The 27,985-nt window shown below is 39.3% G+C and overlaps 1 protein-coding gene across 2 annotated transcripts in view; it reads left to right on the top strand.

Annotated features, from left to right (window-relative positions):
• KCNH7 (potassium voltage-gated channel subfamily H member 7) overlaps window positions 1-27,985 on the top strand; it is a 527,395-nt gene that overhangs the window by 261,018 nt on the left and 238,392 nt on the right. The gene's annotated exons all lie outside the window — the stretch shown is intronic.

Raw genomic sequence — 27,985 nt, 5'->3', positions numbered from 1 at the left:
AATGCTAGTTGTTTGAATGTCTCATTTAAATACTTGTAATTAATAACCGGCAACTAAAGTCAACATTTTCTTTTTAGTTTTCGATTGTGAGGGCTTAAAACCCCTGTTAAGTTTTTATCTCTGTTTCCCTGGTGAGGAGATTTAATCTCTGTCTTGGTGACTGAAAGTGATAGGAAATACAAAATGTTGAAAGGGAATAAAGGTGAAATGTTCCAATGGACACATCTTGCAGTAACAACTTTCTAAGAGGATATCTCTCAAGAGAGACTTCATCTTACTCCCATTGTGTCTAAAGCCTAGAACACACAGGCAGTTTTTTTTCATTCAACCCAGTGGGCTGAACAAAAAAAAAGAAGTGAGGAGCTCGCAAGGAGCATGCTGTACTAACAATGTGACATTAGTACAATGATCTCCCCACAGAGCTATTGTATTCTGACAGGGGCACTACCCTTCCACCAAAACACGCTGTTTTCAGCCAATGGCTGCAAGTGCTGATCAGATACCGGTCGGCTGTTGTTTTTCCAGCATGCCAGTTTGAGAGAAGATGGACAGACTGCTGTACACATGGGCTGAATGTTGGCTGGTTTCAGTTGAATCAGCTGATATTCAGCCCGTGTGTACCAGGCTTAAGGGAGAGGGAGCAAAGGCAAATGTAAAGAAAATAACCTGATAAGGGTTTTAATCCTTCCCTACTCTATCTAAAACTAAAAATTTTAGAATTTAGATATACTTAAAGCTAAACTTCAGACAGATATAAAAGACACACATAATTGCAGCACTGAAATCATAAATACATAGTTACATAGTTAGTCTGGCTGAAAAAAGACAAAAGTACATCCAGTTCAACCAAAAAAAAGTTATAGTACTATACAAACAATTGACCCAGAGGAAGACAAAAAGACCCAGCAAAGCATGATCCAATTTTCTCCGGCAGGGGAAAAAATTCCTTCCTGATCCCCCAAGAGGCAATCGGATGTTCCCTGGATCAACTTTACCTATAAATGTTAGTAACCAGTTATATTATGTGTATCCAAGAAATAATCCAGGCTTTTTGTAAAGCAATCCACTGAGCTGGCCAGAACCAACGCTTAAGGGAGTCTATTCCACATTTTCACAGCTCTTACTGTGAAGAAACCTTTCCATGTTTGGAGATTAAATTATTTTCCTCCAGACGTAAAGAGTTCCCCCTTGTCCTCTGTGAAGCCCTCAGGGTGAATAACTCTACACTGAGTTCACTATATCAACCACTGATGTATTTATACATGTTGATAATATCCCCCCCTTAATCTCCTCTTATGAAGAGAGAATACATTCAGTTCCTCTAATCTTTCCTCATAGCTGAGCTCCTCCATGCCTCTTATCAGTTTGGTTGTCCTTCTCTGCACTTTCTCCAGTTCCCCGATGTTCTTTTTGTGAATTGGTGCCCAAAACTGAACTGCATATTCCAGATGAGGTTATCATGTATTTTTGTTTTTTTAATGCAAGCAGCGCAAGCACCCGAGTTTGATTTTTTTTGTTAGCCTCTTACAGTCCACCATACAGCAGAGCATGGAGAGGGGGAGGGAGCAGCACAAGTGGCCATTCAGGTGTGTTGCAGTGCAAGAAGTATGCTAATAGGAAGAACAGAACAACAGAGAGAGACAAGTTCATCAGTGTTGTTGCTTCTTCTCCCTTTACTGTCCATTCAGAGAGTGGGGTTGCCAAATAGACCTTTTAGTGAAAGCGGAATTTCAGCAAAGAAAGCTTAGGTCCCCTTTCCTGTCAGGCAGAGCTGTAGTTTGTGGCAGAGGTGTGTACATCTTAGGGCTGGATGGCCAGAAATACAAATTGTTTTGGTAGGTAAAACTGGCCTCATGTATGTATTTTATCTGTGTATTTAGCTGCTTGCCTTGAGTTCAGCTTTGATACATCATAAAACACACTTGTTAGGATGGAAAATTGAATACTAATAGTTCTCCCAGGCCAACATTCTAATCCCTGCCTTAGTACTTTGAAGGTCACTGTCCTGGAACAAGGATGTGCACATTAGATATATTAACACTTCACTGGCACCATGCTTGTTTCAGGTCAGTGACACCAAAGCTGTGAAACAGGGATCAGGAGAAAGCCCTGGAGCATACGCCTTTAAAATAAGTCAGCATTGGCAGCTTCCTTTTTTCTATCCTAAAAGGTTTCACTGAGATATATTATTGATTCTGTCCTCATATGAACCGCATTTTACTGATTCTATCTTCATATAAACAACGTTGTATATATTTGATAAAGTGATTTCTTGAAGGTGAGGTTGCTTTCTGGTTGCATTCTGTGATTATCAGCAGATAAAAAAAGAAAGCTTATAGTTATTCCTTCATAATTAGGTTAACTCTAATAATCATAAATAATAATAATAGTGCTAAAACAAGCAAAGATCTTTTTTTTTATTTAAAAAAAAAAGAAAAAACAATAACATAAACAAATTTAGATGAATATTACTGAATGATTACAATAAAAGATATTTTCATTCAGAAAGTCCATCCTTTAACTTCATTATCTTGGATGGGGCTCATCCACAATAGAGGTACAATTCTTGGCTACTGCTTTTATATTACACAAGACCCCACTAAGACTTCCTAAAGTTAAACTCCATACAGAAATAAAAATCAAACCAATTAATGCACATATTCCATAAACATTATATGAATTGTTCATTTCAACCAGTGTAAGTACCTGTACCTTTGCCTATATGAACATCATTTAATCTCTTGTAAAGCATAACTCAGACATAGGGGCTGATTTACTAAAGGCAGATAGACTGTGCACTTTGCAAGTGCAGTTGTGCCAGAGCAGAGTAAATGAGCAGAAGCTCTGCTGACTTCTGTCGTCCAGTAATGTCCTCAATCCTGCTTTCCAGCTATCCCCACTCACTTCCTGTCCCAGGCTTCTGTATTTATTTGCCTCTGCCCACACGCCAGCCCCTCTGGGAAACGTATCGCTATCCCACAGCAAAGTCCTGCAGTCAGTCTAAGAATCCCACAAAGCTTTTCAACAGAGTCTGTGCCACGGAGCTGCAGGACACTGCCACCTTGTGTTCTTTCAACATCTTGCAACCGGTATTATAGCAGGGTGTTACACTAGCATGCAAAAACAAAACGGAAAATCATTTGTCTGATATTTTCGTTGTGTGTACTAGACATAAGTCAAACAGATTTTAATGAAGATGTCCCTAAAAGTAGACTTTGCATGATATATTACACTGCAAGAGTATAGCCAACAATACCCACACTGCTTAGTAAAGTAACTTACATTTTTAAAAGCATACCCTATGCTTGGTGTAAAGATCCTGCCCATTCTATTTTCTCTAAGGCATTGAAAAGTGCAGAACTGATATGACAGCCTCTTTCTGACAATTCCTGGTGTGCTAATCATATGATCTGTGATGTCAGAAATGTCCGTATTTCCTAATAATTTATACACCTGGCTAAATGTCATAAGATCTTAAAAGACAGCACAGCTAAGGTCCTTCTGTGGAGTCTGTGTATACATAAACATGGCAACTCTAGAGTATCCTTTACTGGTCCAGGAAATGCACAGATAGTATATACCAAAAAATTGGGCTAGCAACCCTTGGAAATTAAATGCATTACAAGTAAACCCCAGGTAAAAATAATCATTAAGTTCAAAAATGTATTCAGTAGGAAGGACCTACAAGCCAGGACTTACTTTTTACTCAGGCATCAATGTAGAGTGCCAGGTTACCCTGTAATCTTTTCAATACCATCCCTCCTCCAATTGAAAGTGGCACAGTGTATGCTACATTTAAGGTGTACTTCTAGCGATACCTGTCACAGTAGGCAGCGTGCTTATGTCAGCTCTCAGCTAAACTCTTTATCTTTCAAATAGCCGATGTCACAGCTGATCACACGTGCAGCACCATGATAACTGCAAATCTAAACAACGGCTAAGATGGTGCCATCTTCTGCTGCAAAACAGTTGAGTTTAGCTATGCTTTAGAGGGATTATATTTAGTATACATGACAGAGGATTCTCAGAGCATGATGGCTTATCTACAGGAAGAGAACAGCAGTAGCTTTCCTTGAGGCTCCCCTTGTCTGATGAAAACATAAAATGACTAATCTGACTCATTCCCTTGTTTCCATAGACAGAACAAAACTAAGTGAAATGGAACTTTAATGGTATGACTCCTCAGTGAAGGGATTCACACATGAAAATAGATAAAATCTGTATCTTTATTTGTACATAAAGGTAAAATATCGGCTAAAAGATTTCATGTCCATCTATAAATGACAGCAGTGGTTGACACCCTATAGAGTCTACATTAAGAACCAGTCAAATAAATAAACAGCAACTATAAAGACAGTATAACTTGGTGTCATTGAAACAGAACTGGTAGCTTGATGAAGAGATCACTCATATTTGACATGTTTCGCATCAACAGCTTCATCTGAAGTTGTATGAAAAAACACAATGGGGTTTATTTACTAAAGCTGGTTGACTCAGAATCTCGTGCCAATCAGCTTCTAACTTCAGCTTGTTCAGTTAAGCTTTAGCAATAAAACCTGGAAACCGATAGGTTTCCATGCAGAAGTGCACAAGATTCTGAGTCAACCAGCTTTAGTAAATAAACCCCAATGTGTCAATGAATGAAATCAATAAAAACCTTGGAAGTATACTTATCCAAGAGACCAGATATAGCACAGATTCCTCACATGTGGCTCACAGCTTCACTAAGGGAAACTGCCCAAATATCAAGTTCACCATTCAACAACCACCCAAATATTGGCATAGAACTTCCCGGCGGTATTGGAGGCAGATTTCCTATTATTTGCAAACAGCTTTTTGGATTGTGTCCTGGTGAGCTTCACATTTACTGGATCTCATCCATTTCCACCTTTGTCTCCTTTGCATTTATATACTGATATTTCTGTCTTTATATTTTAGTTCTGACCAAAGAAAACATGTAAAAAGCCACTATACATTCCCTTTAAGTGGTTAGCACCCTTGCCTTTTTGTTCTGGAACCTCACAAATGCCGCAGAGGTGATTAAATATGGGCAGCACAGTGGCTAGATGGTTAGCACTTCTGCCTGGCAGTACAAGGGTCGTTGGTTCAAATCCCAGCCACGGCACCTCCTGCCTGGAGTTTGCATGTTCTCCCTGCGTGGGTTTCCTCCGGGTACTCCGGTTTCCTTCCACACTCCAAAGACATGCTGGTAGGTGAATTGGATCCTGTCTAAATTGTCCCTAGTATGTGTATGTATGAATGTAAGCTAGGGACCTTAGATTATACACCCCTTGAGGGTTAGGGACTGATGTGAATGTGCAATATATATGTAAAGCGCTGCGTAAATTGATGGCGCTGTATAAGTACCTGAAATAAATAAATAAATACCACTGAAAGAAAGCTCTAATTGTGGGAAAAAAAGGACATACATTTCATTTAGGTGCAGTGTTGCATGACTGCTCATTTGTCAGTTAAAGTAATGCAGAGCCGTATCGCAAAAAAATGGCCTGGTCAGGAAGGAGGGTAAATCCTCTAGAGGGCAAGTGGTTAATATACTGGCAGTCCATTGTTTATAGCGGAACTCTAAGCCAGGGTTCCTCAACCAGAGTTTTGTGGAACCCTAGGGTTCCTCCAGTGGTTGCTAGCAATTCCTTGAGCAATGAGCAATTTCTGCTTCTCAAATAAATTCCCACTAACACCAATGATCTTTTTAGCTATCTGTAAGGGGGGAATTATTCCCTATGAGCACAAGTGTAAGAAGCTTTCTTCCCACTGACCATCATGTTATGTATCATGAGTTGTAGATATAGTCATTTTTAGCAGGGGTTCCCTAAGATCAGACAGTTATTTCAAGGGTTCCTTTGTGTTGAATAGGTTGAGGAAGGCTACTCTAGGCAGATTCAAAAGACACATATTAATGCAGCTCATTAATCGTTAATAAATCATTTAGATGCTTTTGGGCAAAATGAAAAACTGTATGGGGTTCTACACATGAGACATTTTCCATGGGCTCACCAAAGTCATAAAATGGCCATGATCCTGTACTGTGTTGTTCCAATATAAACCCAGGAGAGAGATCATTCTGGCGATTATGTGTAGAAAAATGTAAGAAACTTTTCCCACATATGTGCCTAGGAAGAAAGGTCTCAGTGGGTTGGTGATCTTGATGAGGATAGACAGAACTCTCACCATCCGTCGCTCTTAGCAGAGACCTGCTCATCTATTAGGCAGCCTTTTTGTTGTTGTTTAGTCTTTTGGATGAGTCTGTTTCTTTGTGACCTTATGGAATTTCACAGAGCAAGCTTGTCTGTCAGGAGCTACTTGGATGATCTAATTCAAGTTGTTATTCACTGCTTAAAGATAAATTATAGTGGTTTTGTACGCATTTTTGTTCTTTGTGTATTATGGTCAAAACTAAAAAAAAATACCATTAAAAAAATAATTTTCTTTTTTTTGCTAGTTAAGTAAATATGAAACATTGCATGTTAAAATGTGACTATAAGTAAAACAAACAGATCTGAAACCATCACAAAGTATTTTGCGCTATTTAAAGCCATTTTGTCCTTTTAACTACAGTCACAAGACTTGATCCCCCATTTCTGATACAACACATCTGGGTGCAAAGACTGCAGTAAAAAGCCGCCGTTATTGAAACTGTAGAGAGCTGAATGGGGCATGGGTCTGTGTGGTGACCTTTATCTGACTTTGAGACTACAAACATAATGTTCCATAACTCTTGAGTCAAAAGAAGAATTGCAAACTGGCCACACTTGGATGGATGTGCTTCCGTGCCTATTGTGGTCAGTAACAGAGGGAAAGTGTTTTTTTCCTAAGGGAAGTGGCAGGTTCACCAGGTATTTTAGGACTTTCCTAGATCCCATACACAATGCAGAGATTGATTTGGGTTTACAAAGGGACAAAGAAAAGTAATCCCCACATTTTTTTATTTTAGGTTCTTATATACTTTAATGTAGTCTTATATCCATACATATTTGCTGTCCGTACATGTAGAGCTGTAGTTTTTTAACATCATCGACATGATCTTTTTTCAGCTGTACTAAAAAAGAAGCATCTTGTGTACAAAGCCTGAATGTGTTCAGTTTTGTCAGACAAAGGGAGCTGCATAGTAAGCTGTTCTGCTTTGTTGTAATATTTGGCTAACACATGGTGCTCTAGGAACCCTTTTTCATGCATTAAATATTTATTTGTGAAACAAAGATTGTATAAACATTGAATGTAAATAAAGAAAACAAAAAACAGATGTAAGCAACAGTATAAAAGCAAAATTAAACTCAGAAAATATAAAAATTGTGATCAGGCAGGCTTATTATTGCAGAAGAGAGGGGCAGTGTCTCTGAAATAACACCTACCTGCCTGTTCACAATACTCCCCAGAATGTAAACAGAGCTGTACATGTGAAGTTTCATTTACATTTCTGGAAACATGCAAGTGATAAGAATGACTCTTATGCAGCATCCAGATGAAGACGGGCAGGAGATGCTGGTATCAGCGGGAGACCTCACGGGCATCAGACCATTGGAGCAGAGGTAAGTATATGTGCCTTTTAACTCAACTTTAACTTAAAACTCTAATTATATCTGAAGTTTTATGAAAGAATATAGAAAAACTTTCAGAAAATGTTCAGCTATAGGACATATTTATTGGAACAAATGCAGTCTTTCATACTGTAGAGAAAGACATTAAAGTTCTATGATATCAGCTCTACTCTTTGCAGTATTGTACTGTAAACCCTGGTTGTTTTTGGTGACATACCTCCAGGAAGTGTGTTCATGATAGTCCAGGATCACAGGACTTTATTCAAATTAAGGGAGAAGAGAGAAATTGGTGATGCTCTGAGTGTTGATGGTTTAAAAGCAAGCAGATTTAATGGTTACAATGCACTCACAAGAGTAGGAGATATACAGGCATGTCGTGATACAATAGGGTCCAGTGATGCTGGCAGTCCTATGTGGTACTCCTGGTGTGTTCCTGCCGCTCCGGTGGTTTCCAGGGCTCGGGGGTAGCAGAGAGGCGCAGGGAGGCTCTGTCTGATGGCATCACTCATGGACCGGACTTACAAAATGGCATAGCAGTTGGGGGTTGGACTGGTTGGTATTAAGGGACATTTTGGTGGCTTGTGGGGTAATTAGATAGAGTGAGAATGCTTCTTGGACTAATGATTTGGGATAGCCTTTTTCTAAGCATTTTTGCGTGAGCAGCTCACCTTGTATGGCATAATTTTCCTCACGTGTGCAGTTGTGTCTTAGTCCCCCCTCCACTCCCTCCGCCTCCCTCTCATCATTGGTCCATCAGGTCCCGCTTCCCTGAACACCCCAACACACTGTACATTCTAATAAATGCAAAATATCCTCATCTACATCCACCCAGGTAACCCTGCCCTCCCCTCCCCTCCTCAATTTCCCGTTGTACTTCAACCTACCCACCCCCCTGAGTGTTATCATTCATTCTCAGCTTCTTTCTCTCTATATTCTATGTCTATGATCTTTTATTTTTTAGTTCATTTTCATCTTCAAATTTTTCTCTTCTTATTTCTATTTTTACTTTTATTTCCAGCCTTATTATTTTTTATTCTTTCATTATTATTAATTTTTTTATTTCTATTTTTATTAATTTATTATTATTTTTGCACACATCAATTTTTAAAACAATATTTTCCAATGTCTCACTATTATTGTCTTTTAATTTTTTCAGGACCCTTAGCCTTGGTTCACATGTGTAGTGCGGTATATCACATGTGATTTGCACAGGAACCGCACCGCATTCCTGTGCAAATCACATGCTATTTGTGTGCAGTGCGATTGGAGCCATACATTTTGTATGGCTCTATTCGCACCAAAAAATGTGCAGGACCCTTTTTTGGGTCCGCACTAGAATCGGATCACATGGGTATTTACACCTATGCGATTCGATTCTGCACATCACACCACATTTTGCGGACCGCTTTCGGGGTGTTGTTAACTTAACATACACACCTGCAGAGGTTCGCTTGAACGGTGTGCAATTCTGATGCGGTAAGGAATTCGCACTGAAAACGCAGCGAATTCCACACCGAATCAGTGTGAACCAGAGCTTAAGATCTGTTAGTGATACCAACTTTTACAAAAGCCCCCAGCTTCTATTGTAAGTGTTATGTGCATATCCTTTTCCAGTATATTCCGTTGGCGGATGACTAATACTTTGTTCACCGCTAATTATTTGGCACACTTAGTATAGATTATCCCCATCTGACCAGCAGTGTGGGCAGACCAGTGTTCCCCTACCCCGCCTGCCTGCATTGCCCATATAAACCTCTACTAAGGTGGCTGCCGGATCGGCCTGAGGAAGGAGTGCGCATGCTCCGAAGCCCTCCATTTAAAGATTGACTTGGATGACATACCCACATGGACCTCTTATTAATACGTCGATCCATGGTCCATCTCTAATCCCTTATTGGGTCGATGCTCTAGATCTCCCTAGCTACCTCTATACAGAGGTTAGTCAAAATACCACACACATTTACTATAATTCAGGTGTCTCCAAACTTTCTAAACATAGGACCAGTTTACTGTCCTTCACACTTTAGGGGGGCAGGACTGTGGCCAATGGTAGTAAAAAAGTAATAGAGGGGAATTTTTCCAATGGGGACACTGGTTCTGATGACCTGAGGTCCCCCAAGGCATTCCCTTAATTTGCAGGGATTTCCTGTCACTTCCTGTTTTGACTGTGGGACAGATGAAAATCTCCCCAATGGGACCCCAATGGCAAAATAACTGATAGGGGTTATAACCCTCCCTTACTCTGTGCAAAATTAAAAAAATATATATATTTGCCTGTAGTTCTACTTTAAGATACCAGGCATTTCTTGCTGACACTCTCAGGTACAAAGCCTTGCTGAATTGTTTGGTCAGTTTCTACTTTTTGATAGACAAGCACACTGGATGACTTGCCATGCTGCCCCCATTCCCCTGCAAAGACATGAACATGAACACCCATGTTATCCAAGCATGCAGGTTTATGTTATATCATGTGAAAAAAATAAGTTTTCCAGTGGTTCAATTTTTCTGCATGTACAACTGCCTTTCACAGCCAGCTTCATGTGGGAACGTTAACCATCAGCTTTTAGGTGGCCACCAATATCAGTTCAAATATCAACATGTATCCTATAATAAAGTATTTCAAAGTCACAGCTGCAGCAGAAGGATATTACAGTTTGTTCTCATCTGCTGACTTGTGTGATGATTTCCCAAGGAACACTAAGATTTTATCAGAGGTGTCATTTATCTCGTTGTGTGGGAGTCTTTATCTGTGTTGGGCTTTAGTTGTCTTTTAGATGCTGTGCGATTTCTACCAGTTTTCCTTTTAAAGCCTCAGTGAGTACCATCTGGTCATGTAGAGTTGGTAAAGTGTGCCCTCAGGATCACTAAAATGTTTTCTTTCAAGGATCTGCTAAATTGCTCCCAGTGTTTCAGGTTTTGACACTACCTTCTAAATAGCAAAAATGACATCCCTGAAGACTGCTTTTCACGTATTACAAACAGCTTTTGCCTACAGCTCAGATTGTTGGGATCATTCAAATGACACAGACACATTATGTGTTAACTGAAGGTTCAACATTGAAGCATACCCCTGGTATGAAAGAAGATTTCCAATCCTAATTTAAAAAAAGCCACTGTCTACTTATGACCCCTCCATATTACTCCTACACAGAGTAAAGCCCTCAACTCTCAGATGGCATTTCTTGCTGAAATAAAAAGTTCCCAAATCAAAAAAATCAAAAAATAAATATTACATTTTGATAGTATTGCATTTGCAAGGTTTCGAGATTCTTGGTTTCAACAACAGTGGTATTTCAGATGGAATCCTTATTACATCTACTGATATCAGAGAGGGCAAAAACTAACGGGTGGGGGGTTCTGCTATACATTTGTAAATGTATATACATATGTAGCCCTGTTTTGGGGGGGTTATGTGAAATGACCCACACCAAACAAGCTATGGCGCTAACCTGTATATGAGTAGGCAATCCTGAGCCTTCGCTATATGGAAGAGGAGGTTGTGATAATACAAATGGCAGTGCCTCCACCTAGAATAGGGATCCTGCAATTGAGGAGACTCACCCCTTTCTAGGAATGTAACAGGTAGACAACTTAAAGTAACTATACATAGCAGTATTAATGCACCCAACTTATATTTCTAACATGGAAACATGTCACCACACCTGTATGAGATTAATGCAAAGTTTATATAAAGCAGCCACATAAAACAGGATGCATAAGAATAACATTCAGGAATTACAATTTAGCATAAATTGGGAGGTTGCAATTATACCCGGGTATATGTGCATGTAGCATACAGAATACCTCCAACCATGGGTTATAGCGCAGTCCGGTTGCAGGGGCCCCTGGAGAGGTGAGAGTCCATAAGATGCACGCTTCCACTTTAGATGCTGTGATGGCGTCCAAGTAACATGCGGATGATTGCACTGCTTGTCTGAAGATCAGTGATGCATCACCTAAAAGGATAAAATGCTCTATCTATCCTCACTCTTAGTCCCTATCCCTAAACTGGGCTGTCACTGCAACCAGGCCTCTATCTGTCTAAGTGGCCGTCGGATGCCTAACCTACCTCTAGCCTAATCTTATCCAACACTCCCTATGCTAATCCTAGCTAAAGAGAGATCCAGACCAATAAGGCTCTTCAAGCAAAGAGGCTGCAAAGATACACTGCAATTAACAGAAAGTTCACCTGACAGTCTTATGCAGGTGAAAACACTAATCTATATATATATATAGACAACTATAAGGATTCTGCAGTGTGTAAATAGAATAATGATAATGAACCACAACTATCTCTCTTACAGAGATATTAGGGTTCCTATACAGAAGTTGAAATATATCAGAGGCAGACCTAATCTGCTTCAGTAACAACTACATAGATAACAGCCTTGTTAATCTGGATCAGTACTCACAGAATAACCATACAGTTCTCCCCAGATACATAGCACATGGCAGGCTGGAACCCTCTGCCTGATACTTCCTGGAAAACAAACTATATAACATCCTGGGGTTTCTTGACCTCTTTGTAGGGGCAGGAAGCACACCTAGGGACTTGTCTGTAATGGGACCTCTATGGTAGTGGCTGTATATGGATGTAAACAAACCACAACTAGTGTATAAAATAACAGTTCCCTACACATATATCTGTAAAACCATACAGATATGTATGTATTCCATAACTGGAATCCTTTTGTTCTTTTATCTGCAGTCTCCTTATTTTGGTCTTTATATTCACACTGTTAACAGATCTGTGGATCTCAGTGACCAGTCTATGCAGCAGATTTCCTAAAGCCTGGTAGACATGGGCCGAATTTTGAGTGGTATCGGCTGGTATAACAGGAACCAGCCAACATTTGGCCCGTGTGTAGAAGCTGGGCATGCAGGAAAAACATCTGCCGATCGCCATCTGATCAGCAATTGCAGCCAAAAGTTGTGAGCGCTGATAAGTGTGTTCTGGCTGGGGGGCGGGGGGTGCAGTCCCCTCTGTCAGAACACAAAAGCTCAGCAGAGAGATCACTGTACTAACATTGCATAGCTAGTAAAGCTAGCAATTCAGTTTTTTTTTCCGGTCAGCTTGCGTGGGTGAAAAAACCTCATAGAGGTTGATTCACTAAAGACTAATATACCGTGCACTGCAAGTCTGGAAGATCACAAGTTAACAAACACTTATATAAATAATCCACGTATCTGAGTAATAAAGCTTCATTTTTTAAAAAATGTTTTATTATAAAAGTAAAAGAGAGCAACATAAAAATAGTGTGATATTTGATAAACTAACGCATCAATATCTGGCTCAATGGATGTCGTTCCAATTCTCAATAAATTCTCAAGGTGCTCATCAGATATTTTGGTTCTAATTTTGACTTTTGTGTGCTTCATTCTTGAAAATAGTTGCTCATAAATATAGATGCTGCTAAGACCTAATGACATTAATAAGGCATGATTGTGAAGAGTGAGATATTTTAATTTGGGAAGAGAAAACTGATAAAAGTTCAGTAAAGAGACACTGTCAAAATTTTCTTCAGCCGTATGGGTTTGCTAAGTGTAAACGCATTTTTAGAAAAAATTCCCTTCAAAAATCAACATTTTTAAGTACATTTATGATTTTGTGTTGGTTATAGCTGTCTTGGGCCGCCTATGGCCTGAAGGCCACGGGTAGACAAGCCTGTCCTAAGCATTGGATGAGCAGTCATCTACCAGACTTTGCTATCACATCTGATGACATTATATGTTTATAATAGAAACAGTTGGTGATAACGTGTGCAGTTGGCTCTGCTACCACCTCCAAAATGACCAATTTGGAACAGAACTTTAAAGGTTTGATCTTAATTGCGTACTTACACAAGTCCAGCTTGAATCAAAGTAAGTATGCATATCTCTTACCTGAAAAAATGCATTGATGTCTCAGGTTGACATCTCTATGAATGGGTTGTTTTAGGTAGACCCTCACACTATAAAGTTAATGGTAAATCTAAAGGAAAATTTAAAGAGGTTTTTCACAACTAGATTATACCGTGAGCACGCATACTATGCAGTGTTGTATCATACTTACACTTTTTCTATATCACACAAATACACTTTTTATAAAGCATTTAATTGTGTAAGTGTGTAACAGGTTCACGGTAAGTTTTATGCTGCCTTTGTATATGAGGGTAAACCTATCTTCGCATTTAGCTATGAATGACAGCTGCTGGGTATTATGACGCACATAAAAGCTTTGTTTGAACTGCGAGGGTTTGCTGTTTATTCTGGCATGTAATTTGCAATATCTGTATATCTGAAAATGACTGTTTGTTTTTCTGTGGTGCAGTAGCAGGTGCTTCACCAGTCACACAGAGATTTCAATATGCTAACTGTTTACTTTTCATTTTCTGCTCTGGATGGATGGTTGGATGGATGGTGGGGTGGATTGATTGGTGGAAGGGTAGATGAATAAGATGAATGAATGGCTGGATGGATGGATGGATGGATGGATGAATAGTTAGATGGATAGATGAACTTTCTATTTATTCGGATGGAAATATGGTTAGATAGATGAATGATTATTTGGATGGATAGGCAATAGATGTTTGTTTTTTTCTGATGCAGTAGCAGGCGCTTCTCTGGTCACAAAGAGATTTCAATATGCTGGCTGTTTTCTTTTTATCTTCTTCTTTGGATAGATGGATGGATGGATAGACGGATGGGTGGAAGAGTTGAAGGATGGATGGATGGATGAATGGATGGATGGATGAATGGTTGGGTGTACACATGGGTTTCCCATTTATTCATATGGATGTATGGCTGGATAGACGGATGGGTGGAGGAGTTGATGGATAGATGGATGGGTGGATGGATGGTTACCTGGATAAATGGATGAATGGTTGGATGGATGGATGGATGGACAGATGAATAAATAGACGGGTGGACAGCTGCACTTTCTATTTTTTTAAGGTTGCTATTGTTTATTAAATAAAAATGTTACTAGTTTAATTCCGTATATGAATCTACAGTATCAATACATTCTCTAATTCTGACATTATTAGGACAATGCCAGATAAAGTCATTGCCTAAAGAATATGTCCAACCAAAACAGATATTCGGGAATAACTTCTTTCATCAGGTGTTTTTTTTTTTTTGACAAATTTCCCTTAATAAAGCAAACAGAGCTAAGTGGAGTTACCAGTATCCACCATTCTGTAGGCTAACCTGTGCTATGGGTTATTATCTTTAAATAAACCTCTTGATGTTTCTCTCTGTATTATGTGATTTACTGGGGGGAAGGGAGGGCACTGCAGAGTAGAACTATCTCAGCTGACCTGTTAGCTGCAACGCGAAGACCATGATGTTGTCACCGCAGGTATTTTAAAGAGGAGTTCCAGGCTCCCCAAAAAAATACTGTAGCTGCTGACTTTTGATATAAGGACACTTACCTGTCTAGGGTCCAACACCATCGTCACCCTGGCTAGTTCTTCACTAGCCTTGCGGCTTCACAGCCGGTTTCCTACTGGGTATGTGTGAGCACCTTGCGATTGGTCCCATAATCTTCTGGGACCTGTGAAGTTTCCCAGAAGACTGCAGGGAAAGGAGCTGGAAGTGGGAGCAGGCACCTGCCAAAGTCAGGTACCCACTCCCCCCAAAAAAGTGCTAAATGTGGCAGTGGAGGGGAGGAGGAGGCAAACAAGAGGAGCTTCCCCTTTTGGGTGGAGCTCCACTTTAAGGAAGCTGTGGACAATGACTTAAATGACTTGGTGAGAATGAGAGCAAAAATCATCAGTCCAGTCAGTACATTTTGGTTCTCAGCATGTCACAGCAGTCTGGCAGGGGAAAGCTTTGACAGCGTCAGAACCAGGCATTGTACAGTTTATAAAGTGCACTAGACCACATCTTTGTACAGAACCAGACTTTGTTAGATCTAAAAGAGCATAAATGTCTGTGGAAGCTTCAATGTTAGCCTATAACTGTCAGAGCTTCTACCTTCTCATTTTCAGCTATAACTCACATATCAAACCTATTACACTAGTGATCAGGGACATATGACTCACAGAGGTTGCTATAACCAGATGCCACTCAAAGGGCCTTTAGACCGTCCATAATCATGTAGGCAGCTAGCACCACATTTTCCATTTGAACGGAATGAGGCTGAATAACTAAAGGAATTGAGAATCCAAGTGCCATTGGTTCCGAGCAAGCTCCATCACGTGGGAAGTCAATCACACACAGCATCAGGAACCTCTAGAACCCTCTGAAGCAACCCAAGGGTTCCATGGAACCTTGGTTGAGAATGACTGTTCTGGAGTACTCTGGAATTTAGAAATCTTCGGCTTTACTATTTTGCAAATACCTGAAGTCAAGGCATTTGCAATTGTAAACAAATTTCTCCAACATTCATGTGATCACCATGATTGGCTGTCATAGTGATCACATGATTGAAAACCAAGCGGACCAGTTCCCATTAGCCAAAAACCTACAACTGTTAGTGCTGGTCTGGTCTCAGATTTCAGAATCTGAATTATGAATTCAGAACCACGGGTTTGCACATTTTGTGAGAGGTGGGGAAGAGAGGGACCTGCTCCCTAGTGAAGTGGTGGGGTTTTCTCAGAGCTCCTGAACACAAACAGTGCTGGTGCTGCTGCTTACTATGACTACTAAGCAGGAACCTGTTTCTTTGCCAAAAATTGGAAATCACACAGTCACTTTAAGATTGAATCTACAAATATATGTTGCGCTCCTAAATACTTCTCAATAAATAATACTAATGCATTTGGTTATTTTTATTTATGGGGGATCATCTAAATGCGTTTTAGTTGAGGGTTATTAGTTGGTTTACTATTTTTATTATATTAAATGATGGTATTATGAATTTAAATGAAATTGAGGGTATTAGTAAGTACATCATATCACTAATAGATGATGTATGAGCACTTGGTAAAACATTTTTTTAGAGGAGTATTTCATGTGGAATTATTTTGATATTTATTTGGAGGAGATTGATTAGTTAAAACTATCTATTTAAATATTTTTTTGGTATTTATACACTTTTATTAGTTATTTGTATCATAATTTGAATTAATTTAATGGTAATAATTTAATTATTATTTATGGAGAAGTATTTAGGAGTGCAACATATAATTGTAGATATTTAAAACACAGTTGTAGTTATGTGTTTCATGTTTCCGATCCTCTAGTAATTATCACACCTGTGGCTCGCAAGTCACTCTGATTCATCTATACCACTTTAAGATTGAATGACATTGGCTTTGCATAAGCAACTTTCAGTCCACAGCTTGTGTTCGAGGATCATTATTCATCACTTGAAGTGGCCATATACATTCAATGTATTCATCCATTTTTAAATGTATAACTGTGCTTTTCCTTTATCTATTTTTTAATACATGCTTAATATGTTTTCAATACAAATCACCCAAACCACCAAATCCATAAAGTAGATGGACTGAGCAGTCATTACTTTGAAGTTAAATGGAAGCAAACACACAGTAACTTAAATCTTGTTTGTAAGTAAATCAATTGGGAACAATCCTTATGAATGTAATGCAATTTATCGGAGAAATGCTTGATTTATTGTGTAGCTCTAGGTGTAGAACAAAAACATAAAATAACCCAATCATGCATGTAAAGCTTTTTCAGCTATTAAATTTGTAATATTGTTCAAGCTGAACTTCAGCAAAAGCAATATTGTCTAACTACAAGAGGCATGTACATTCTTATTCAAATCTTGGTGTACTTTGTCTATTTCTTCCATATCTGTGCCGTAATCCAGTGTAACCTTTGCCTCTGTGAAGGAGCTTCCTGTAACAAAGACTGGTCACTGCTGTTCTCTCTCCTTGTGCTGGATGACTGGTCTGGGGCCTGCCCACAACTCTGCTATCTGCACACATTATGTACAGCACAGTGATGATGTCACTGCTACAGTTATATACAGTGCTCAGCATAAATGAGTACACCACAACAGATTTGCCAGAAAACCTTTACTTTCCTTTCAGAATCAACATTTTTTATGGGACATTATACTACAATATACTCCCACAAATGTGGGCCATTGATTGCAAACAATATTTGTTAATTTGTACACACAAAAAAGTATTTACCTAACAAATTAATTCAAAACCATGTTGCAAAAAATGAATACACCCCAATGAAAGTTTTAGGAGCAAATCTCTACATCAGCAGAAATGACGCTGACAGAACCCAAAACAAAGCAGCTGGCAAAACAACTAGATACATTGTGTACCAAATAGTGTAAATATATTGCTGCTCTGAAAAATTAGAATGTAATAACACAAATGCAGTGTGGAATGTCAATCAGCAGACCGTTTATTATAAAAGGGTGTTACTTAACAAAGAAAACCCCTTCCCATTTCATGCTGTCAGCAATGGCACCACATAAAAGAGAAATGTCACAAGGCCTGAGAAAATAATTTCTTTACACAAGAAAGGTGAATAAAGAAAATCAGCAAAGCTTTACTTATCAGTCAGAATTCTGTAGCAAAAGTGATACAAAAATTTAACAAAGATGGAACTGAAAACGTTTCACAGAACCGTCCAGGCTGTCCACAGAAGTTAATACCTTGACAGGAGCATCTTCTGATGAGAAGGGTTTAAGAAAATCATTATTCAAGTTCACTTTAGTTAGCTAAAGAAATAGAAAGTCAAACTGGGGTGATTGTTTCCCGTGACACAACACGGCGTACACTGCAGAGGAACAGCATGCACTGATGTCATCCATGAAAGAAGCTTCTCCTAAAGCCTATGCATAAAAAAGCCCACCTAGAATTTGCCAGGGACCATGCTGAAAAAGTAGACTACTGGGACTCTGTACTCTGAAGTGATGAGAATAAGATAAATGTCTTTGGAATTGATGGCTTCAAAACTTTATGGTGTCACAAAGATTAAGAGTACAAAGAAAAATGCATGTTGTCTACAGTAGAACATGGTGGTAGCAGTGTCCTTCTGTGGGACTGCATGAGTGCTGCTGGTGTCTGGAAGCTGCATTTCATTAATGGTATCATGAATTCATAGATGTACTGCTCTATATTGAAAGAAAAGATGCTACCATCACTCCATGCCCTTGTTTGTCGTACTCTTTTCCAACATGACAATGATCCAAAACACACATCTAAGGTCACTTTGCATTTCTGAAGAACGGGGCAAAAGTGATTCATTGGCCAAGTATGTCTCCTGATCTGAACCCAATGGAACATCTATGGGGAATTCTGAAGAAACAAATTGATAATCACTCTCCATCCAGCATCCATACTCTAAAAGAAGTCGTTCTTAAAGAATGGAAAAAGATAGATGTTGCAACTTGTTCATTCCATGCCGAGAAAGCCGAGAAGATGACAGCCACTGTGCCAGGGCAATATTTTAAATAGTACAAAGACAATCACAGTACACTTTCAAGCCAACCAGCAAAAAAAAAAATCAGTTTCAAGTACTCAGATTTTAAAACAGAGGATTTAGTTGCAATGATGTATGGAAGCCAAATTGTCGCATCAAGCCACTTCTGCTTAATGTAGTCTGCTAAACTATCTGAGTTTCTTAACTATAGAAACATATATAACAATGCGCAGACATAGCTTAGTCTAACTTGGAGGCAGCCTTCTCCTCCGTGAAGGTACAACACACCAGACATTGTGTTTACAAAGCAGTTTAAAGTGGTTCTAAAGGCTCAAGTGTGCAGCGCCCCCCCAATCCTTGCCTGAGCCCCCTCTGATCCAGCTACGTTCACAATAGCATTGGCTGTATGGGTACTCTCCCTCCTCTTTGGTTGAGATCACTCAATCACAGCCAATAGGGAGAGAGTGGGGGGCGGGTCCAAGCCGTGGTTCTATGTGTCTTATGGACATGGGAATGATCTCACAGTGGTGTCGCCAGGGCAAGCAGCTTTCTCTGGGGGCACTGTTCAAACAGCCAGGAGCACCGTCAGGAAACCCGAAAAGCAGAGGATCGGGGCAGCGGTGTGCAAAACTACTGCACAGAACAGGTAAGTATGACATGTTTGTTATTTTTTTTTTTTTAAATGAAGGTTTATTATTTTAGGACTCCTAGTGTGTGTCTTCAACATATGGCTGACTACTACAGGCAGTGCCTAAGTTACAAACGACTCCTACTTACAAGCGGAGGGAGAAAGTGAGAGGAAATCTACCCAAGGAAAACAAAATTCACTCCTGTAAGAATTATCATGGGAAAAAGGTGTCTCCACTGAAGGTTTATCCCCAATCTTTGTTTCCACGACAACCCAAAATTCTCAAAATCCAGTTGGCACAGGGACAGTAAACGAGACAAAATCTTCTGAAAAGGGGCAAACACAGCAAAACAAACATTACAGGTGTGGTAACCCTTCCCTATACTATCCAAAAAACTTAAAATTATTTTTTTGGCTGGAGCTACACTTAAAATATGTACCTGTTCCAACTTACATACAAATTCAACTTAAGAACAAACCTACAGAACCTATCGTGTTTGTAAATCGAGGACAGCCTGTACTAGCTATACAATGACCTGGATAAATGAGACCCTTCAAAGACATATTCAGATATAATTCAGTCTGAGCTGGTGCATGTGTGTTGTGGCATACACATGCAACAGTTGGAAGTCTAAGAGGCCGATGGATGGGATTTCCATTGAAGTAAATGGAGTGAACTATTCTTTGACTTTGAGCAATGAGTCTAAGAAAGATGTTGTAGAGAGGCAGAAATGTATGCTTCTCTACAGGTAAAGCATAACTCTAGCCAATTTTTTTATTCTAAGGCCATAATGCACAATTAGCTGTGTGGTGCATAGCAGTAACATTCATTTTGAATGGCATAACATTATTTGTTCTTTTTTAATGGCACCCCCATGCGGCACCAAACACACCATTATGGGGAGAAGGGGCCCTGAAGCAGAATCTGCAGGGGAAGCACACACCACAATAAATAAGCTGACATGAGTTCTGATCTTCTTATTATCTACAAAAATAGTGTCTTTCTTGCTTCTGTGTCTGCGTTGGAGATTTTCTCTTATCTTCTGCCCCAACAACATTATCACAGGACAGGATGTAAAGGGTTCTCTTTTCAAAGATGTCCCAGACCACAGTATAAGCCTGGTCAGTGAGTTCTAATCATTCCACACTATCCAAAACAAAAGTTTTGGATAGAAATGTTCTTTAACAGAAGCTGCAGCTCTTCCATTCATAGTTGCACACTGTCCTGAGTTTTATGAGACAATCCCACTATTTTGAAATTTGTCCCACCACTACCCCAGGCAGATGTAAATATTTAAAATTTTCAATATTGCAGATTTTCAAATGTGGTTCATAAAACTTTTTTATATGATCCCCACTCAGATCTCAGATGCTTGATGACCCAACCACGACTAAAGCTCTCCAACAGTTCAGCAAATTACTGTTATTTCCACTGCAGAAAAGTGTCCTAACAAACTTGGGAATGTTAGACGTTATATCATGGCATGGTCCAGCTGGAATAATGATCATATGTCACCAACAGCTATCTCAGCTCTACATATTTCTCTGTTTGGCTTCCTCAACAGCCACCTATCACATTGTTGTTCTATTCACAAATTCTATAGAAGAATGGCTAGTATGAGAAATAGGAACTCACGTCTTGCCGCTGTCTACAACATTCAGCTAAATGGCAGTGTGAACTTTCTGGCATTCTTTATATAGAAACCTTTCCCATAAGCAGTAGTTAACTATTGTAGCTTACATTTAGTGTTGCTGTTAGCCTGTAGTTAGCCTGAACACTGAATTGTTACAGTTATGCTTTTATTGGCTCTTCCCTATGCTCAAGGTATTTTTTTTTGCCTATGCCTGTTGTAGGGGAGTGCTATTCAGCAAAAAGTGTAATAAGAAACATTGCTGAGTTATGAATATGTATGTCTTCCTGGCTAGCACTAGCAGTTTTTTTGCCTGTGGCGATCCTAAGGAAGGATATAAATATTTGGAGGCTGTTGCTAGAAGTGGCGGTGGTTGATGCCTCCCAATCCAACTACCTGAGCAGGGGGAGGGGGAGGGGCACATTTGCCAAAATAGAGGCCTGGGACTGTGGCCTGGAAGAGTTTGTTTCTGCCATGCTGGAGCATCTGGGGAACAAGTGTCTTGTTGAATAGCAGAGACTCCTGTCTCTTTGTTCAACAAAATATTTGTATACTTGGAAATTGCTCAACAGTCTGAAGTGTACAGATTGGCTTAAAAGTGCATAGCCTTTATTGACTGTTGCTAGTCACCTGGGGGTACATTTTTTATGTTTTTGAGTATCCTGTGCCCCAGCCTCTCTCCTTCAGTTTATTGTGCCTAATAAACTCTTTAAATGTTCCAAAGTAATTGGCGTGATCATCCCATGAAGAGTTATGGATTCTGAGGTTTGAGATGCTAGCCTTCCTAGCCAACTGGGGGGCACACAACCATCTCCTAGGTTCAAGGGAGTGCTACTTTTAGCTTTGCCAAAAATATTGTCCATTTTGAATCACATGAATCCACATTAACTTCACATAACAGACTTCTAAAACCTTCATGCGGTCTGCAAAGTGTCAGGACCTCTGTACAGCAATGTTTCTCAACCTTTTTCCAGTCAAGGCACCTTTTAAAATGATGAACGATCTTGAGGCACCCCATTTTAAAAATTAAACTAATCGTTTTTCAAATCATAGCATTTACACATGCAGGACACCAAGCATTAGTGGTCATTTATTTTTTTAAAGCAAAGACACTGTTGCACACTGGCACTGACTAGTATTCCGGCATTTTTTAATTTTCTCTCCCCCACACAGCTAATGTGACTCCTGTGCTGACAGAGGGGCAATTTTTAGAGAGTTTGCCAAGGCACCCCTGAAGAACCCATAAGGCACCCCAGGGTACCTAGGAACCCTGGTTGAAAAAAGCCGCTATACAGTTTATAGCACTAGGCTGTTGTAGAAATATTTGTATTGATGTTAGAAGTGATTCAGCACAATTTTCACATGATTCTGCATGTTGCGTAGGGCAGCCCATTCACTTGAATTGTGAAGAGTTTTCCCATGATCCCAAATCATGAGATGTAAACAGGGCCCCACTCAGCAGCAGTTTTTTTTCTAGAAAACTCTAGAACTTGTTAGCATGCAGGTAACTGATTCAATACCAATATGAAAAGAATATTTGTTCAACCTCTCAAGCTCTCTGGGAATTGTACAAATGGCAGCATAAGGCAAAGTATACCTCTTCCTTTGAGTATGTGACCAAGCAGCAAGGCAGCTACACATCCATTCCTATAGAATCTTTCTGATAAGAATGTCTCTCATAAGTGAATTTCAGGTCTTCACTTGTTTCATACTATGCAGGATGACTTTCACACCCCACAGGTTCCATAATTATATCTATGATTGAGCTCTCTGCTTGATCCTAAATGTGTCAATCTGGACTGCAGTGATGTGAAATGTTCCTAACAAATACTGCAGATTGCATACAGATGGACCTGATGATGGCTTGCTGCTTGGGTATTGCATTTCTTTTAAAGGACCATCACAAAAATGTTTGATTCTGTTAACTGTATAGGGTTTATACATGTGTAGCACTGCCCCCTTGAGGGCCGAGTTGTTTTCGGGTTCCCTGTCTACCTGAGCCTGCTTTGGAAGCCCAACCTCTGCTGACATCAACCTAAACCTTTGGCCAGAGGAACCCTCTTCAAATTTCAAATGGTTAGCACGGGAAAATTAAGCACAATAAGATGACGAGAAGATATATGTGAGAAATAACAGTTAACACTCTTAATAGACTGAAACAAGGGTTGAAACATAGCACACTTAAATCAGTTCTTTTGTATGTCATGCAATTCAGAATTCAAACAGTAACCTCAGCCCTGTGATGCTATCTCCCAAGTGAGAAGAATGGGAAGCAATCAAATGATGGACTAGCTCACTTTGGGCCCTTAGGTATCAGTGGTTGGGTTCAATTCTGAAAGAGATAGAGCTCTGTAAAAGGATGGATCAATGTCCTTTTAAACTGCAATGTTCAATCTTCTGCATGCTTTATGGGGCCCTGGTTGGTGCACATAAAGATTCTAATCTCTCTTGATGCAAGGGTAGGAGTTTTCCAAAGAAGATGAACATAAAGTAAGAGAAGCTGCTCACTTAAGTGATTCTGAATTGGGATGGTGTCTCTTTAACACTCTTGGGGCAAAACCTTAGAATTAGGCTGAGGTTGAGAAAAAGAGGGGGGTAGTAGAATGGGAAAGTTTCCTGGTGAGTGGTACAAACTGAGTCTGAGGCACCAAAGCAGCTTTACCTGCAGGGCACAGATATTGCAGTAGGGTCTTGTGGTCAAGTATGTTGAGAGTGTGTAATGATTAGTAAGCCACAAGGTATGGTGGGCCAAACAATCTAGGCCGTAATACTTGTAACTTGTATAATGGAGAAGACTAAACTGAAAAAAGAGTAACTGAGTTTAACAATGTCTCTTGTGACTTAAATCTGTGGCTGTAGCCAGGCAGCGGATAGTCTCTCTTCAGATGGGGGCCCCCCGCATTCTCTGAATTTTTCAGAAACTGATCGCTCAGATGACAGCACTACAGTCTGCCTGTACGCTAGGTTGCCAGTCCAGATTGCTAGCGGTGTGCGGTCTCCAGCTCTTTCTCCCTCCTTCACTCCCTCTCTGCAGTTCTGGCCCAGCCCGGACCTCCCACGTTCCACACAGCTTTCCTCCCCAGTTCCCCCCTTCCCTTCTTGTTCCTGGACTTTGGCATTTATCTGCCCCCTCCCATCAGCCAGCTTCTCTGGGAAATGTAGTTTGTCAGCTCCACAATAGAGCAGCCTACAAGTTCCACAATACTTTTCTTTGGCATAGTCTGTCTAAGTGGGCTGCAGAATGCTGCCATCTGGTGTCCATTTAATATTCTGCAACCAATATTTCTGCTGGGTGTTACACATGTAATGATCTCATTTCAGCTGAACGGTGAGCACAAAATAATTAATAAATATTCGTCAATATCTATAGAGAATATTAATTCCCATTTTGTAAACCAAAAGCCCAATACTGACTGCGTGCAGAAAAATACAGGTGGGGCGGAGACAAGACCAGTTACCCGGCGCATGGAGAAGGAGCAGCAGTGACGGGTCTTAATTACAGGCTCCTGCACAAAGTCAATTTCATACTAAATTCCTTCACAGATCTGCAAGAAATTAACAAAGAACACCGAGATTCAAGTAATAATACACATGCCTCTTAAATGTAGACAGTGTTTGCTTATATCAAAGTTCAGCTTTAAAGCATTAGTTCGCCTTTGCATTGTTTAACCACTTGACCTCCAGGCCTTTTTCTGACACTTTTATTTAAATGTAAAAATCAGTATTTTTTGATAGAAAATTAGTTAGAGATACCAAATATTATATATTTTTATAGCAGAGGCTCTAGAGAATAAAATGGTGGGATTTGCAATCTTTATGTCACACGGTATTTGAGCAACGATTTTTCAAACGCAATTTTTTTGAGAAAAAAAGTATTTTTTGAATTTTAATGCAAAAAACCACAATACATAACTCAGTTTTTGTAAGATATAAAAGATGATGTTACACTGAGTAATAGATACCAAACATGTCAAGTTTTCAAATTGCGCACACCCGTGCAACGCCGACTAACAACACTTTATTTTTTACTATCCATAGATTATGTTTTAAAAGCCTTTACACTTTAGATTTACAGAGGAGGTCTAGTGCTAGAATTACTGCCCATGATCTGACGTTCACAGTGATCGCTCACATGTGTGGGACGATCACTGTTTGCGTGTGTGCAGGACCGACATGCGCTTTTGCCTTTGCACCTGAGCACCAGGGGATGGGGGCACTTTACTTTTTTTTTAATTATTCATTTATTTTATTTTTAAACTGTTTGATTTTTTTTATCACTTTTATTGCTCTCACAAGGAATGTAAACATTCTTGTGACAGCAATAGGCATGTGACAGGCACTCTTTATGGAGAGATCCGAGATCTATAAGACCCTAAATCCCTCCTCTGCCCTTAACAGCATTCAAAACACCAAGATCAATGTTTTTCAATGCTTTCAATTTTTTAAAATGGCGCAGTTGACATCCAGGTAAACCGGAAGTGATGTCAGGTTGGTTATTGCTTTTGGGTTTGTGGTGGTTTATGTAAGGATTTATTCTACTTATAAAGGGCGTGTCTCTTTCCCTTAGATGAAATATTACAGTGCCTCCAGCCGTTAAAATACGGCAAATATTTAGTAAACCAATAATTTGGACACCTTGATAATTTGATCACCACTTATTATTAGACCTTGAATTCTTTTAGCCAGTATGATTTCGTACCATACACACAAAATTTGCCTTATAATAGATAAATATAAAAATTTATTTATGTACAAAAATTATATATATATTAACACAAAACGCAAAAGACTGGTGACGAATGAATATTGATACACACGGTCAAAGATATATCCTACCAATATCATACACAATAATAATATTTCTAAATAATTAAATCAATATAACAATCTTCTAAATGATAATTATTATTAAAAATTAAATTTATTAATAACTAATAATTTAGAGTATCTCAGAGGTTATATTCTCACAAACCGTGGCCATAGGATTGGAAGAAGATATTCTCTGACAAATTATACTCTAACTATTAATATTTAATAAATTATGAAATATGAAAAATTTGGAATATGACACCAACAATTTTAACAGTAATACAGGATTTCTCTAAAGATATATATAACTACCCAATATAGCGGTAATACACTAAGGTAATTCTATGACTCTACACAACAGAGAAAATATGCAATGCAAAATTAAATGGACAGTCTCACCACACCCGGAATTCAGACTATGAAACTCTCCCGTGGATTCAGCTGGTAATGGAACGCCTTTAGAATGATGTCACAGGGCAAGTGATAGATATTTAGTATAGTAGATATTCAGAGGTTTAAAAGTTTAGGAGAAAGTTTTAAAAGTTTGAAAGATGGAAGAGGGGTTATTCAGCAGAGAGGTCTCTTCAGATGTCTTCAGATTTTCTTCTAATGAGGTTTTTCTTTAGTCAGGTTTTTTTCTTTTGATGAGTCTTTTCTTCTAAAGGTGCATGGGCTTTTATACCAACTAAACCATTGTTCTAAGATACCCTCCCACCAGGCTTCTTGATTGGCTAGTTGAGAAATGTATGTACATAAGCTATTTCTCACCTATCCGCCAGGTGGCGGTCTTGTACCATAGAACAATTTGAGTATTGATGATGACTCATACCTGGGGTGGAACTCAATGTAATTTTAGGTATTAAATATACATCTTATCCAGATATATAGTTGATCATAGCTATAATGTTCTAAATAAGAACCATGGAATATATGTGTATATTCAGTTATTCCTGTCCCTGAGATACAAGCTTGTGTGAAAGCATCTGTTTCCTGATAAGACATACAACTGATGCTAACTCACAATATATCTTACTTTTCATCATCTCAATACTCAAGTTAGTGATATACAATTCCCATTGCTGAATATTTGGTGGTGTGTGAAACATATTCTTTATAACATCTATAGATACTATGCTTTTTTAGTAATATCTTTGTGATTAGATACATTCAATTCTTAGTCTAAAATGTCCTGAATTTAACTTTTAGTCTTAAAAGTGACACATTAAACTGATGTTTGTCTATTTTAAAGATGAGAGGCAATAACCAGGTGTCCTTGTAGTTTGAAAAGACCATTTGAAAAGACTGATATCTCACCATTCTCCTCAAGGGTTGTTTACTCTTCTCAAACGTTAATATAGTCTCACCTATTGTTCACTTGTTGGTGTGGTAATTCAACATTTGAAGGTTTAAAGTCTTATTTGGCTGTCTATTTAACTTTTGTATATGCAGTCTCCCCGACCCCAATATACAAATAGTATTTGTTGACAGTCCAAACAGTCTTATTGTCTTGGAAAAATCTCACTTCACTCATTATGTACATTTCTCTAGCTTGAGGGTCCTTCGACTTTTCAACCAAGACAAGTTAACCCTTAACATACGGCTATGCTGAGTTGCTGTCATATAGGGATATGTCTTGATAAAATCATGTTTTTGAGACATAATTTCAAAAGGTCCACAACAGGTTACTATAGTGGAAAGGTGATGAAAGCCAGCCAGCGGATGTGTCAGATGATCAGCAGGAAGGGAGAGCCGGAGAGAGCCACAGAATGTGGCTGGGGGGGCCTCCCTTCCTGCTGCTTGTAAAAGCAATCCAGCAGCTAGTTAGCTGCTATGATTGCTTTTACAAGAGAGCCAACCGCCTGCTCTAAACAACAGTAACAGGGTGATGACTGCAGCTGCAGGCATCATCCTGGTATAACTGCTTGAAGCCTAGCGATGCCGCTGGTTGGCAAGTGGTCACATTTACACTGTGCGCCCTTCCCACACCCTGGGTCCTACTGTACTTACCTCTGGTGATGCTGAGC

The sequence above is a fragment of the Staurois parvus genome, unplaced genomic scaffold, assembly GCF_062004578.1.
Source record: "Staurois parvus isolate SC_StPar_1 unplaced genomic scaffold, SC_StPar_1.0 ptg000031l, whole genome shotgun sequence".
Classification (NCBI taxonomy): Eukaryota; Metazoa; Chordata; class Amphibia; order Anura; family Ranidae; genus Staurois; species Staurois parvus.
This window is presented reverse-complemented; position numbering and strand designations above follow the sequence as displayed.